Below are 13,726 nucleotides of genomic sequence, written 5' to 3'. Positions count from 1 at the left end.
ATGCATCATTGGCCAAGAATATTTATTAAAGTCTCTCAAACGTGCTTTTAAAATGTATGTTAGAATAGCAGGAACATGTTAAACTACTTTCATAGAACTTCATCTGAAGGGACACTTACACAATGAATATAGCACATTTTAATAAGAAAATAAAGCAGTTTAAAGCTTTGCACCGAGTAACACTTCATGCTACTGCATTCTAAAAATCTGCATAGATATCTTTGGACAACTTATTGAAAACTGGTGAAAGTTTCTTGTTGGACAAGCAAACTGGATGAGTAGTTCTCTCATTCTTGGCTGCCTTTTAGACTCAGTGCTTGTTATTCCTTGCTGATGTCTGGAGTACAAATGGGCTTGTGGAGAACTTGAAATGCATTTGGTGTGTGTGATTCTCTATTGAAAATCATCTGTTACTAAGATGGTACATAGGCCAGCTGAATGGCAATTGGACCCTTGCGAAAGACAGTTCAGTTTTGCAAGAAGTAAATAAAAATACTTAGCATATGTAAAACATAGGAAGGTATGTCAGGACACATTCTTATGAATGTAATGTAGTAAAATATAATAAACAATAATGCAATGCGGTAGTTAAATACAAAATCCTATGTACACAGGCAGAAAAAATTCTACAATTCCTAGCACTTCTTAGCCAGACTTGCTTTTTTCTGTTCAGACTTACATAGGATTGTGCCCTTACACTGTTCGGCTGTTGGCCCACATAGACAAGTTGTAGCAGCCACAGGTGCTGCTCACAGCAGCCATGGGGCCTTTGACCTTCTAGCAGCCACAAGTCTTGACTAACCTGTGAATGCATCCTAATAACATATGGCCATTATAATTTCAGAATACCTTTGCAAGTGTTCAAGACATCAAGCAAGAACAATCTGTCACTTTCCTGCCATCTCACTTGGCAAGGAAGTAGAGAAGGGCCCTTCAAGGAGAGAGGCATACAGAAAATGAGAAGAAAGAGAAGGGACAGACCAGACCACTGTTGGCTCTATCTCTACGTACCTTTGGCACGTGTCCCCACTCTCTCCAATAGATTTTCCACAAGGGAAAATGGCCCTCAAAAGGACATGGATTGCTCAGTTCTTTCTTGGGCAGCTACGTTCCCCAGCCCTGCTTCCTGATATTTTTAAAGGATTCAACATTTTGCAGGCAAAAAGCAGTTCCGTTCAGGGTTATTACAGCTCATTTATACAAAGTAATAGGTATAATTCATCTTGTTGGGAAAAGCATTCCTATATGCTTGGACAATCCTGAATGCTTTATGTTGCAACCATTTCTTGACCAGTTCGCAATTAGTGCTGCACAAAATTATGGCCATAATTTTCAATCAGTGACCTATAAAGCAAAGCTTAGAGTTACAGTTCACTAAATAAAACCTCTGTGAGAGGACAATGAAACGTGCTCAGGGTTCCGGAGAGTCTAAACATTTCACCCTTGATCTGTTAATGTTTTTAATGAGCTTTAAGGGTAGAAGTGTTGCACTCACAGCAAAAGAAGTCGTATGGAACAAGCCAAATAGGAGAAGGCTATCAGTGTTATATATTAAATATTTACCCAGTCACAGATCTTGGGTTGGTGATGCAGCTCTGAAAATGATCAGGGCATCCTTTTTCTGTCCTGTCAATTTAATTGAAAAGATTTTATCTCCAAATTAGCCAGGTTGCTTGGGGCCAATATACTTCCAAGCATTCTGGCTGATCTCCATGGGGGAAGAATTACTGTTAGCAATTATGCTATACGTAACTTTATCCTAGGTATTGTTTTCTTGGAGTGGAGGGTAGGTGGACCGAAGTCTACTAATGCTGAGCTCTGAAAAGCTAGTGTGTGTTTTCACCCCTCAGGTGCAGTGTTCACATATTTCAGCCTTTGCCATCATCACTTAATTGTATGCTGCATTGCCACAAGAACTTGTCCAATACAAAATGAAAGAATTGCTTGGGCTACATTACTGTAACCCAAGCAATTCATTTCCCTAATGCTCACGTACCATTTTTAACATTACAAAATAGGCTTTGTCAACTGCTTAAGCACAACATCAGTTTATATTAACTGGTAATGCATAAGCCAAATCAAATATACCGAAACTTTCCAATGCATTAACCACCTCTCAAAAGTGAATGCAGGAAATGATGGCTAAGTGTTTTACAATATGCTGCAGCTTACATCTCCTATGACCTACTTCCTCTATGCAGAGGAGATTGGAAGGCAGGAGGTTTCACCTCCCCTGTGCTCCAGAGGTTCTCTCTGCTTCTGGAGGGCTTACAGAGGTAGTGATGATACAGCCACTCTGGAGTCCAGGGGTATGTTCAGTTCCGAAAGACTTCCCCAACCTTCTGCCTTCCTTGTGCGTTGGGCTACAGATCTGTCATTCCCGTTCAGCATGTCCCGTGGAAGTTGTAGTCCAGCACAGCTGGAGGACACCAAGTTCAGGAGCCTGTCAGCATTTCCTTCTGCAAGAACAGGTGAGAGAGTGTCACTCCATGTCGGACAGCAATGTGTGAGCAGCTCTAAGAATTTCTGCTTCAGGTCGCATTGTATTGTGGATAGGTTTAGATTATTTGCAGGGTGGGTCCAACATATTCTTCATATTCTTCTGCAGTCCACATACAGAAGCCAACTAGAATGGCAATTGAATCTTGCTATGGGACTGCTAGATGGCTCGAGAGGTGCAGGACAGACTGCATAGCACCTGCTGCTCTGTCTTCCAGAATATGATTCCTCTCCGCCCCACCCCCAGCAGCAACTGTTGCCTGGGGCAACAGCTTCACCCTGCCTAATGGTAGAGCTGGCTCTGCTTGTTTAATCCCAGTGATCCATTTGCTGGACAGTGACAGGCAACCTGGTGTCTTTCAGCTGCTTTGGATAACATCTGCTGTCATCCCTGTCCAGTCATTCGTTTGTTGTGAATTCGATGAGAGAACCAATTTGCATACTAGAGTTTCAGAAAAGTTGCTGTGGCAATGCAAATAGCTTTCCAGTATGAGTCAGTGGTTTTCTGGTAAGTGAAAGAGCAGGTTTACCTAAAAGTAGAAAGTTCTGGGAAACTGCTTCTTGCTTGACATGGTTAGGATGCTGCTTTGGCTCTGTTTCGTGCTACTGCGGCTGTAACAGATTTATCAGCTCAGTTTGGCAGAAGCTTGGGGACATCATGAGTCAGCCTGGAAGCAAACCATGTTATTAATGGCCAAATCATTGGCTTTTTCTACATAAAGATCTAAATAGAAGCATTGAACCTGAAGTACAGGTGGAATACAGTAGAAGAAAACCTTACAAAACTGTTAGAACCAAATTGTAAGTATACTTACTAGGAAACCAACTATATGCTGCATGAGACATGTACAACTTATGTATTCTCTTAAAAGTAGCCTCCTTGGGCCTATTTGGATAGGTTGAACTGGTTGATCTTTAAAGGCTGATCTAATTTCCTCATGTAAAAACTTCCCCTGAAACTTCTGTTACAGAAGTGTGGAATGTCAGGCTCATGGATGAAATCTGGCTCAACTAAAGACCCAATCTGAGAATTCCCAGACAGCCATGTCCCTTCCCTTTTTTCCAACCACAGATTGTTCAGTGGTTTCCTGGAATTTTCATGTCCCCTTCCCTTCCCCCATTGAAATACCCCTAAGGGTAAGCTAAAAATGGAGGTATTTTTAGCTATACTCATTCAGCTTTAGATGATGATGATGATGGTGATGATGATGATGATGATGATTGCCCTTGCCCTTGCCCTTGCCCTTGCCCTCTGTGTAATGCAGCCCAGAGACCTTCTCTAAAATTGCATGTGGCCCTTAAGCTGAAAGTGTTTCAGTGTCTCCGCTTTACTAGCAGCTCAGGGTAAACATACTTGGTTCTTATACTGCGCTTCTCTGCTTGCATCTAATAGCATTTTGGGGGCAGGGGGGAATTGAATCAGATAATTATTGCTAGGGTGGAAAAGTTATTTCTTCTTTCCCATGGTATGGTTTGTTCCAAACAAACCCCTTACCCCCACGACACTGCCTTTAGCAAAAAAAAAAAAAAAAAAAACCAGGAAGAAACACATAATGATCTCACATGATCAAAAAAGCCAGTGGGCCTAATTTGGTCAATGCGTAGTTTGGCTGTAGGGAGAAACCAACAAGTGTCATGTCAGTGTAAATATGCTGAGCAACAAGCAATAAAATTAAGCAAGGAAATAAAAGATGAAACATAAAACTAGTGATCAGCTTGGAAGCAAAGCTGAATGAGTCTCTATAATGCTGGCCATAAGTTACAGATATGGAAAGTTAAGAGTTGCAAGCTGTATAAAACTAACACCAGCTGAGAGCTATCTGTAGGGACAAGACTTAGTTTGGATGATTTTCTGCCTGAAAGGGAAGGAAAGGAAATCACAACTCAGCAGAGAAAAAATAAATGCTTTAAGGTTTTGATGAGGGCACATTCTTGGGGCAGGCAGAGTATACTTATGAATTTTATTTACATTTCAAAGACTATTTAATTCCAGATCATACCCCAGAATTGGATTCCCCATCACAGTGTATGAATAATGCACATGGAAGAAAGGAGCAGATAACCCATACTGTCTCTTGCATAATCTGAATTTACTGGTGTTCTTAATGGAAGATGAGAAATTTGGGAAGTAAAGCCAGAATTGGCAAATGTTGAGAATAGCAGCTAATGCACTGTCAACCTACAGGCAATTTTGCAGAAACTAGTTAATGCTACTTGTACAGTTATCAGCACTTCAGGTTATTTTCCAGAATAATTTTGATTGTAGAGTGAAAGGTGATATAAAAAGTTTTGAAGTGGAATTACCTGGTTCTTGCCTTATGGGGATTTAATGAAGAGAATGGAATGGAGTCTAGTTATCCTAATTAGTTTATCTGTCTATCCACTTGTATCTTCCCCCAAGGATTTCATTCTATTACGCCACTCAGTGCAAGATAATATTTTTAAAATGTTCCATTAGTATAAAAATATTCTTGCCCAATATTGGGAGGTCATCTTGTGTGTTATAGGCAGATGGATGCTTCCAATGGTTAATTAGCAGTCATGTTGTTAGTACACATGGCTCTTACTTGCAGTAGTCTGCAGTGTGCAGGCTAAGACTATGTTGGCAGTGTGGATCTCCTAACATGCTGGCTTTTGATGGCTTTTTGATGCCTTCCAGTTGTATGCTTTGTGATACAAGCCACATGGACCAAAAGCTCAATAATAAAATGTATGGCCCCATTCAGCAGCTGGTTTTCTTTGCTGGATGGAGGTGGAGGTGGTGGTGGTGGTGGTGGTGACTTTGAAGAAAAGATGGAAGTGGGCCAAAGCTCTCCTCTCCTCTCAAAATGGACTGTAGCATCACACTTCCACAATTTGCCTTCACTTGCCACTTGATAAACCCCCCTCCAACTCTGACCTCCATGTTTTCTGACATATTGAAACAGCTCCTGATCCATCCATCAAGTCACATTTCCCATCTAAGTTCCTTTTGAAACTTAGATGGAAAATGTGTTTTCTTTTAACTTCTGCCCTTTATATTTCTCTTTTTGTCCAGCTATAGTTCTTCTTCCAACAGTTCAGCTGAAAAAGATTAACTCACTCAGTGAGCTTTGCAGCCACACAGGGATCTGAATTTGGGTCTCCATGATGTGCCACACCACACTGCTTTCTTTTACTTACCCCTTCTTCTCTTTCCATCTTGCCTTTCTAAAACAGTTTGCAAGTCCTTCAGGAAGGAACCTATACCATTTAGCTCTCTGTTAGTACGGTGCACTTGTTTAGCAGTAGTAATTGTCAACAAAGGGCTCTTTGCATGGAAGCAGCCTTTCTAAAGATACGCAGAAAAAAGATCAAGGTTCTCCACAGGACTAAAGAAATCCATGTCCATGTTAATGGTCTTGAGAAGGCTTCACTTGAATCAGAAAAGTAGGCACTGCCCTTAAGATGTTCAATTAGTGTTGTCCATCCAAGGAAATAAACTCTTTGAACAAGAAACAGAGTGATACCACTTTCAGAAGTGTACTTCCAATCTGTTTCTAAGATACATATTGAGCATGAAGGAATGCATTTGGAGTGGCTATAGAACTGAAGCCATTTCAATCTACAGCTTTCAAAGGTTGTCTTCAAAATGAGAGGAAGACAGTCAGCAGCCTTCAGCATCTGCAGATATAATTCATGACTGCAGCAGAATGTGTTTACCTGACCTCATTTTTCATCATACAGAACTGCCATATGCCAGTTTGAAATGAAGTTCTTTCTCAATATCCTTCCACTCCAACCTATCCCTGCAGGTAAGTAAGTAAGCAAATAAATAAAAGCTTCCCCTTCCCCCTAAGCCTTAAAACAAAATGGTAAAAGCCTTGCTTTGTGGGAAAGGAGAATGAAGTCTTCATGTTCTCATGCAAGCTGTGGGATTACTGTTTCCTTGCTTGGTTATTACTGCAATTTAAATGAAACTTGGTAAAATGCTACATGACTACACCCATGAAATATCAGCCATCCATACATTCATATTTGCCAAGAATGGCAAACTCATAGGAGATTGCTCAAAGATACAGAAGGTCAGACAAAATTCTCTTAAGGCTGCTATAACACATTCCCGTTAATGATCATTCCAAAATCATTACATTTATTTTATGGCATCACATTTATGCTCTGCCTTCTTTCCTCTTACAAGAAACCAAAGGTAACTAACAAGACTTTCCTTGTACTCTCCATTTTATCTGCGCAATATTCCTGTAAGGTAGGGTAGGCTAAGAGTCAACAACTAGAATCTGCAGCCCAGTGTGAACTAGAATCCAAGTCTCCCCAGTCCCTGTCCAACTTGCCCAACTGTCCCTCTAACCATTTTGCCACACTAGCTCTCACATTGGCTTTAAAATCACCACTTTCTTTTTGAGTTTCCTGTTTGCTAAATTGTATTATTCACTCATGATTGCCACACATCCAATTAAGATTTTTCACACTAAGCATATTGCTTAGGGCTTTTCTTACCTCACTTATAAAAACAGTTTGTGGGACCTGTTACACTTGAGCGGGATGTTCCATAGCTCTCCAATTCGCTGCCTCCCTCCCCAGCATGAAGTTTCCAGCATATTTCACTGAAAATTTTTCAGAAGTGCTCATTTTTGTGTGCATTTCTAAACTGAATGCATTTTCTCCCACTAAACAAGGTGCTTGTGCACATTTTAAAAAGGTGCACTGCTTTCATATTCATTTTTCTTATCGTACTGCAGGCTTGGAAAGGCACAGACTTGTGGTTGTAATCCAGATTCACATCCAGTAATGGTCTGTGCATATCAGGTAAAGCTATCTCAGAATGAAGCTTGGATTAAGAAAATACGTTTGTTTGCAGTGAACGATACACACTCTGCCTTTGTAGCAGCACAAGAGTATTCAAAATGTAATCTTAAAAGAAATTGTCCTTTCCAGCATCTATTTATTCAGTTACACAGCGAGCATGTTCTAATGAAACAACCATCAATTCCAGATGCACTTAGACCCTGGAGCAGACGCTAAGAGGCTGACATTGAAACATTATGGTCATTTTAATTAGAAACTTTACCATAAGACATTTAGAGAGGTATGGTCTGCTAATAAAACCTCCACATGCTTTTCTACGCAGTTTAGTGTTGTTCATTTGTTGAATATGTGGAATGAATTCAAAGGGTTACAGATTATACACTGAAATAGCATAATTGGAGGAAGCAGATGGAAACAGTTTTCCTGCAGTAATTCCAAGATCATCTTAAGTCTCATTTGAACAACATCGGCTTATGTATGTTTCTTTCAAAAAAAAAGATGTGGGAGAGCAAAGACTTTGAAGCAGGGATAAGATCCAATTTATAAAAGGTTGAAAATATCTTTAAAAGCAGTTACTTTAAATTTGCTTTACTTTTGTTTTCAGGTGTAAAAGGTTTACCCTGGGGGAGCTGAATTAAGGGGAGGTGCATTTGTCATTTACAACATGCTCTTGTTTGAAATGTATAGGCTCCCCTTTGTTGCTTAGTTGTCAAAGCTTAAATATAATCCATTTGGAGACTGACTCATATTTCAGTCTGAAAATAGGAAGCAGCTTCAGCTTGTTTCCCTGTATATTATCAACTAGTTTAAAGTTGGAGACCCATTCAAAAATAATTGTACAATGTAAGTCTCCAAAAGACTCTAGGAAGGGAAGGATGCAATTCAAATGCCAAATATAGCTTGCCATATAGCACCATTTATGGCAAATTTTTAGGATGGCCTTCTCCAATCTAGTAACCCTCAGATGTTCTAGACTGCAACATTTATAAGCTCCAGACAGCATGGCCAATGATTAGAGCTTCTGTAGTCCAAATATCAGTTAGCACTAGATTGTCTACCCTATTATATGTAACAGGGTTGCGCATATATATATATATATATATATATATATGTATATGTATATATATCTGTAGCCTTAACTTCATACAGGTATAGTGATGACAAACTGATTTTGTAACATATTTTGCTTTGCGATCCAATGCCAACAAACCAACGATTTTGCACTCCTTTAAATGCATTTCCTAAACCTTTCTCCTAAAAGCCTTGGACTGGGTTTGAACAATATGCTTAGCCAACAGAAGGATGGTTTAGTGTGTCTTCTGAACTCCACTGCTTCCCATGGCTTGTAGTGAGATTTATCAAACCCCCATGGTTTAGGGTACCATCCAAATCCAGATGACATGCCAGGCCACTGTTAACCTAAAAGGCTTTACAGCCTCTTGGCAAGAGCAGCAAACAAGGGCTGCCAAGGGGCTCTTGCCAACAACAGCCGACAAAGTGCCCATATAGCACTTTGCATGGCTGCCATCCTCTTCCCTTTGCACTTTTGTCAATTCCAAGAGAGCAGGTTTGCTTGTGAGTAATCCCCTTCTCTGGCAGGTACTTGAGAAAAGGGTGAAGCTGCCAAGCCCTGCTGTGTACTGCCTCCCAGTTGTAGCTTCCCTGCTGAGTGCTGGATCCCACTCATTGCCTCTGAATTGGCTGCTTTACTTGCCTTCCTCAGAAAGCAAGTCCTGTCCACCCCTGGCCCAACAGTAGCGCCAGAGGGAAGAGGCAGTAGGGTGGAAGTCACAGGAGAATGCACTTTGTCTCCCTCTCTTGCCAACAGCATGATCGCTGCATGATTGTGCAGGCCAGCAGGGGTGTGGGTGACACTTCTCCCTGGCCTCCTCCCAGGGACACCAGGGGACAAGTGCCTCATTTCCCATCTGCTGGGCGGGGTAATTGCAAGAGGATCCCACTAGCTGTCAGGGTGAAGAAGTGGTCTCTGAGGGTCAGGAGGAAAACAACACACACTGCCTGCCCTGCAAGCATCCTTCTTCCTAACTTCCTTTGGAAGCCTGAGAAGGCTTAGGGCCATGGTAAAGGCAGCATTCTTGGAGTAATCCCACTCTCCTGGCATTGACTGGAGCACAGGGCAGGAAAGTGCATGACAGCTATTGAATGTGCCAATTGGGCACCTTTGGCTGCTGACATCCCTATTCTCAGTGCTCCGGCAGGGCTGGGATAGGAGGAGGAGGATGGGCAGGGGAAAAGGCACGCTCCCTACTGCTGTGCCTGATGGTTTGTGGAACACGGGGGAGTTTTAGCCAGAGTGCATGGTTAAAATCCCCAGGGGGCAAGTGTATTGTCCAAACCCTTCTTTAGTATTAAATGCAAATGATGTGTTTGTTATGGTTTATATTGAGTGTTGTAAACCCTCAAGGGAGCTTTGGCTCTTTGGTAGTCTAGAAATGTAGTAAACATTTTAGAGTGGGACTAAAAATGATGCAAATGCAGGCAATCATCACATGACTAGTGGCTGGGGGAAAAACAGGTGGGATCTGGGGATATAAATAATTGATTCAGCTTGTGCCTGCTGGCTTGCATGTTATATATGGGAATAGGTTTTAGGCATGTCTGCATGAACCAAGATGCACTTGGGCTAATGTTAGGGTAACCAGCTATCCTACTTAACAGAGAACAGTCCTCTGTTTTGGAATGCTGGCAGAAGACAGTTTTCTATATGAAATGATGCTGTATTTGATATTCTGTCCAGTCCAAGTTTGGCGTAAGGAGAATTAAAGGGAAGGAGAACAGGTGCCTTGAAGTTAGAATGTGGGCCACCGATGGAGCTGGCATTCAAGTCATCTGACCAGTCTTCTTCATTGAATTTCTGACCCAATTATCTTAGTTATTCCTAAATTTGTACACAAACATTTGTGGACACACAACATGAAAGTGTTGTTCAAATGGATATGCCCCTTTTCCCTCTATTTTGCTGATGCAATTCCTCTGCTTCTGCAATGCCTAAAAAACCATCTTAGCTAATGGTAGCATCCCAAAAACTGAGATGAGCACCTAAGAGAAGATATATGTACTGACTTGCCACAATATAAAGCTAAAATGTTCTAGGTCTCCCCACTGCTATGATGTGATCATGAGTATTTCTCACTGGAAGTGTTCTGAGTCTCTTTGCTAGCAATGCATCATATATGAATTGGCATATCGTACACTGCGTTGCATTTCTAATCTGCTAAGAGGTTAAGCTATTCTGCAACCTGTAGGGCCTAAGTAATAGTATATATTTAGCAGGATTTAGCCAAAGATGAATGTTCCTCTGCATATGTTTAACTCATCACTTCTAATTTATGACAGCAGAACCTCCCTTTGCTCATTCAAAATTATAAATTAAGGCTTTATTTCTTCTAAGATGCAAGATTAGTACTTATCCCAGTAGGTCTAAAAGCAAAATGAAATTAATTTTCTCCTGTCCCTCATTCTTTCCCAGCACTTTCCCCTAAAACAGAAAATTCTATAAGATTTTACCCCAATTACAGAAATACAGAGAATGAGAAGGACAAGAACATTTCAAAGACTGTGAGTACTCCTGGTTTCAAAAGAGTATAATTAATTGCTTCTTCTGTTAATTTAATACTCTGACTAATCCTACTAAAAGGGATTATTTGGAGCAGGGAGATAATGTAAGGTTCACTTTGTATCATTCAGCTGATTTCAAAAAGACTAAATGGGAAGTCTCATCAACTTTGCCTGGATTTTTATGCAGTTATTTCCAAAATGAATACTTTAGGTGAGTGATTAAATTTAAATTTTGTTAACCAATAAGAAAAACTGTGCAATCACAGTAGCATTCAATTACTTTTAAATATATGAATAAAAATTAAATGAACCATTACATCAGTGGCTCATACATGCTAAATTTTCCAAATAATTCCAGAGTAGATGGTGAATACTTGCCGAAAGTAATGAGGAAAGACTTGTATTTTTATCTAATTGGTGACCATATGCTGATGAAATCCATCAGTGGAAGAGTGTTGGCCGGAGGCTCTGGGGCCGAAATCTAGATTACTTTATTTTGCAATCTTTTATTATTTCAATTTGTATGCTGCTACAATAGTCCATATCTGGGCTCTCTATGTGGCTCACAACAATTAAAAACAACAAAACATTCTAAAAACAGACATCAAATTAACATATTCAATAATTAACATATCTATAATTATGATTATAGATTATAATTCTATAATCAAAATATAGAAACATAATTAAAATATTACATAAATGCATTAAAATAAGCACAGTTAAATTTACATCAAGTGGCTCTAATAATAATAATAAAATATAATTATATGGTCAGTTAAAATCAACCACTAAAACCAATTATTAAAATAGCTGGAAAAGAGGAATGTCTTTGCCTGGTGCCAGGCGCATTATTTAGGACAGAATCCTACACATGCTTAGACACAAAAACCCTACAGCTCCCAGAATTCTCCAGTCAGAAGGACAGTCTGAACAAGCATAAGACTGAAACTTCATTTGTTGCGTTTCTGTACCACCCAGTTGTGGAAACTCTCTGTGCCATTCACAACAACTGAACCCATAAAATGTAACACAATAAAATACAATAAAAGTCTTAACTACAGAATAGAATAAAATAAATGCAATAATCACTAAAACCTATCACCAGTACAAAGATTTAAAAATACAGTAAAAGATTTAAAACAAAACCAGAAGGACAAAAATGCCTGGGAAAATAGAAAGGTCTTCACCTGGCATTGGAAAGAGCACAGTGTAAGCCACAGGCAAGCCTTTTGGGAAGCTCATTCCATAATCAGGAGGCAACAACTGAAAAGGACGCTTCTTAGAGCCACCTCCCTCACTTTCTTTGGCTGGTGTCTCCTGGAGAAGCATCACTGAAGAGAATCTTATGGTCCTGGCAGGTGTTCATGGGAGATGAGCCTTCCAGAAATGCATGAAATAATGCACATTGCCATCTAAGGATGATTTATTCTATTGGCTAATGGCTATCAATTCAATACAACTCCATGCTATGTTATATTCCTAGAAAGACAACAAAATATTCAAGCACTACCATATCACTTCATAAAATACGACTAAAAACACAATCCTATGCCTATATACCTAGAAAGACTATTAACTTCAATTAGACTTATTTGTTCATAACTGTGAATACTACAATGTATAGGATTGCAGGCTGTACTTTCCAAATGTAATAATGATGATGATGATGATGATGATGATGATGATGTATGATTCAGAGTATAAATAATTATATGCTATGGTGTAATGGTAAATTTTAATTTCAAACACTAATCAAGACAGTTCCTTCATCTCCAAGATGTGTCCAAAATACGTTTTTGCTCCATATTAAGAAACACTTTTCACCTCTTTAAGGAGTAGGTCCTTTGCAGTGATGTAACCAGGCAATTTTAGACCTTCAACATAATGGCCTTTCTCATCTATATTACATTATTTGTGAAGCACATGAGAATTAACATTTCTCTGTTCCACTACCACTACCATGTCATGCTTTAGAAGAGTTGCTGTATTGCTGAGCTGTCAAAACAACCACACTGCATGCTAGCCCAAGTTTCAGCCCCCACCCCACCCCTTCCCCCACACTTTGGATCTGCATCTGCTCCTTTGTGGGTGCCGATTTGCCCTCTTCTAATCAGGCTCTGGACTTTGACTAAGGGTATTTGGTCTTTTGTACAGAGAATGGGTCTTCATTCAGAGAATGGGCATAGAAGTTCCCTAAACAAACAAACAAACAAACAAATAAATAAATTGCCCCTTAAAGATTAGCTGGGCAAAAATACGTTGTGTCACAACAGATGGCGCACACCTATATCTGGCTGCTAGGGTTAAGGTCAAGGTTTGTGAACACTGCAGCTGGGTTCAGAGTAACATCACCACCATCCCTGCACTTCAAAGATCCCCACTGCTTTGGCACCGAGTTCCCCAGCTCCACTACAACACTTGGACAGCAATGCCAGGAGAGGGCTAAAGGGACAAAAATGAATCAAAGGAAAACAGAGCCCAGCTGGGGCTTTGGCAAAGAATTTGCCAGAACAGAATTCATTCTCTCACCTGAAAATCGGGTTGAAAGTCAAGTTTGTTGGGTTCGATCCAGTGAGCTAGTGGGACTAGGTTGGTCAAAAACAGAATAAATGTGAATAGTTTACATCAGGTACAGTCCTATGGAGGTTCAAATAGAAAGTAGTAGGATTCTTTTGCCCCTGTCTAAACTTCTATAGGATTATATCCATAATGACAAGTGATGAAAACCTGCAGACTCAGCAGTAACTGAAATATAGTGGGGAATAAGTATATGCAGATTGCAGGTGGCGCAGTGGTTTAAACCACTGTGCTGCTGGGCTGGTAGATCGAAAGGTTGCTGGTTCGAATCTGCACAATGGGG

Source organism: Varanus komodoensis, unplaced genomic scaffold, assembly GCF_004798865.1.
Source record: "Varanus komodoensis strain SLA01 unplaced genomic scaffold, ASM479886v1 scaffold4, whole genome shotgun sequence".
NCBI classification, from domain to species: Eukaryota; Metazoa; Chordata; class Lepidosauria; order Squamata; family Varanidae; genus Varanus; species Varanus komodoensis.
This window is presented reverse-complemented; position numbering follows the sequence as displayed.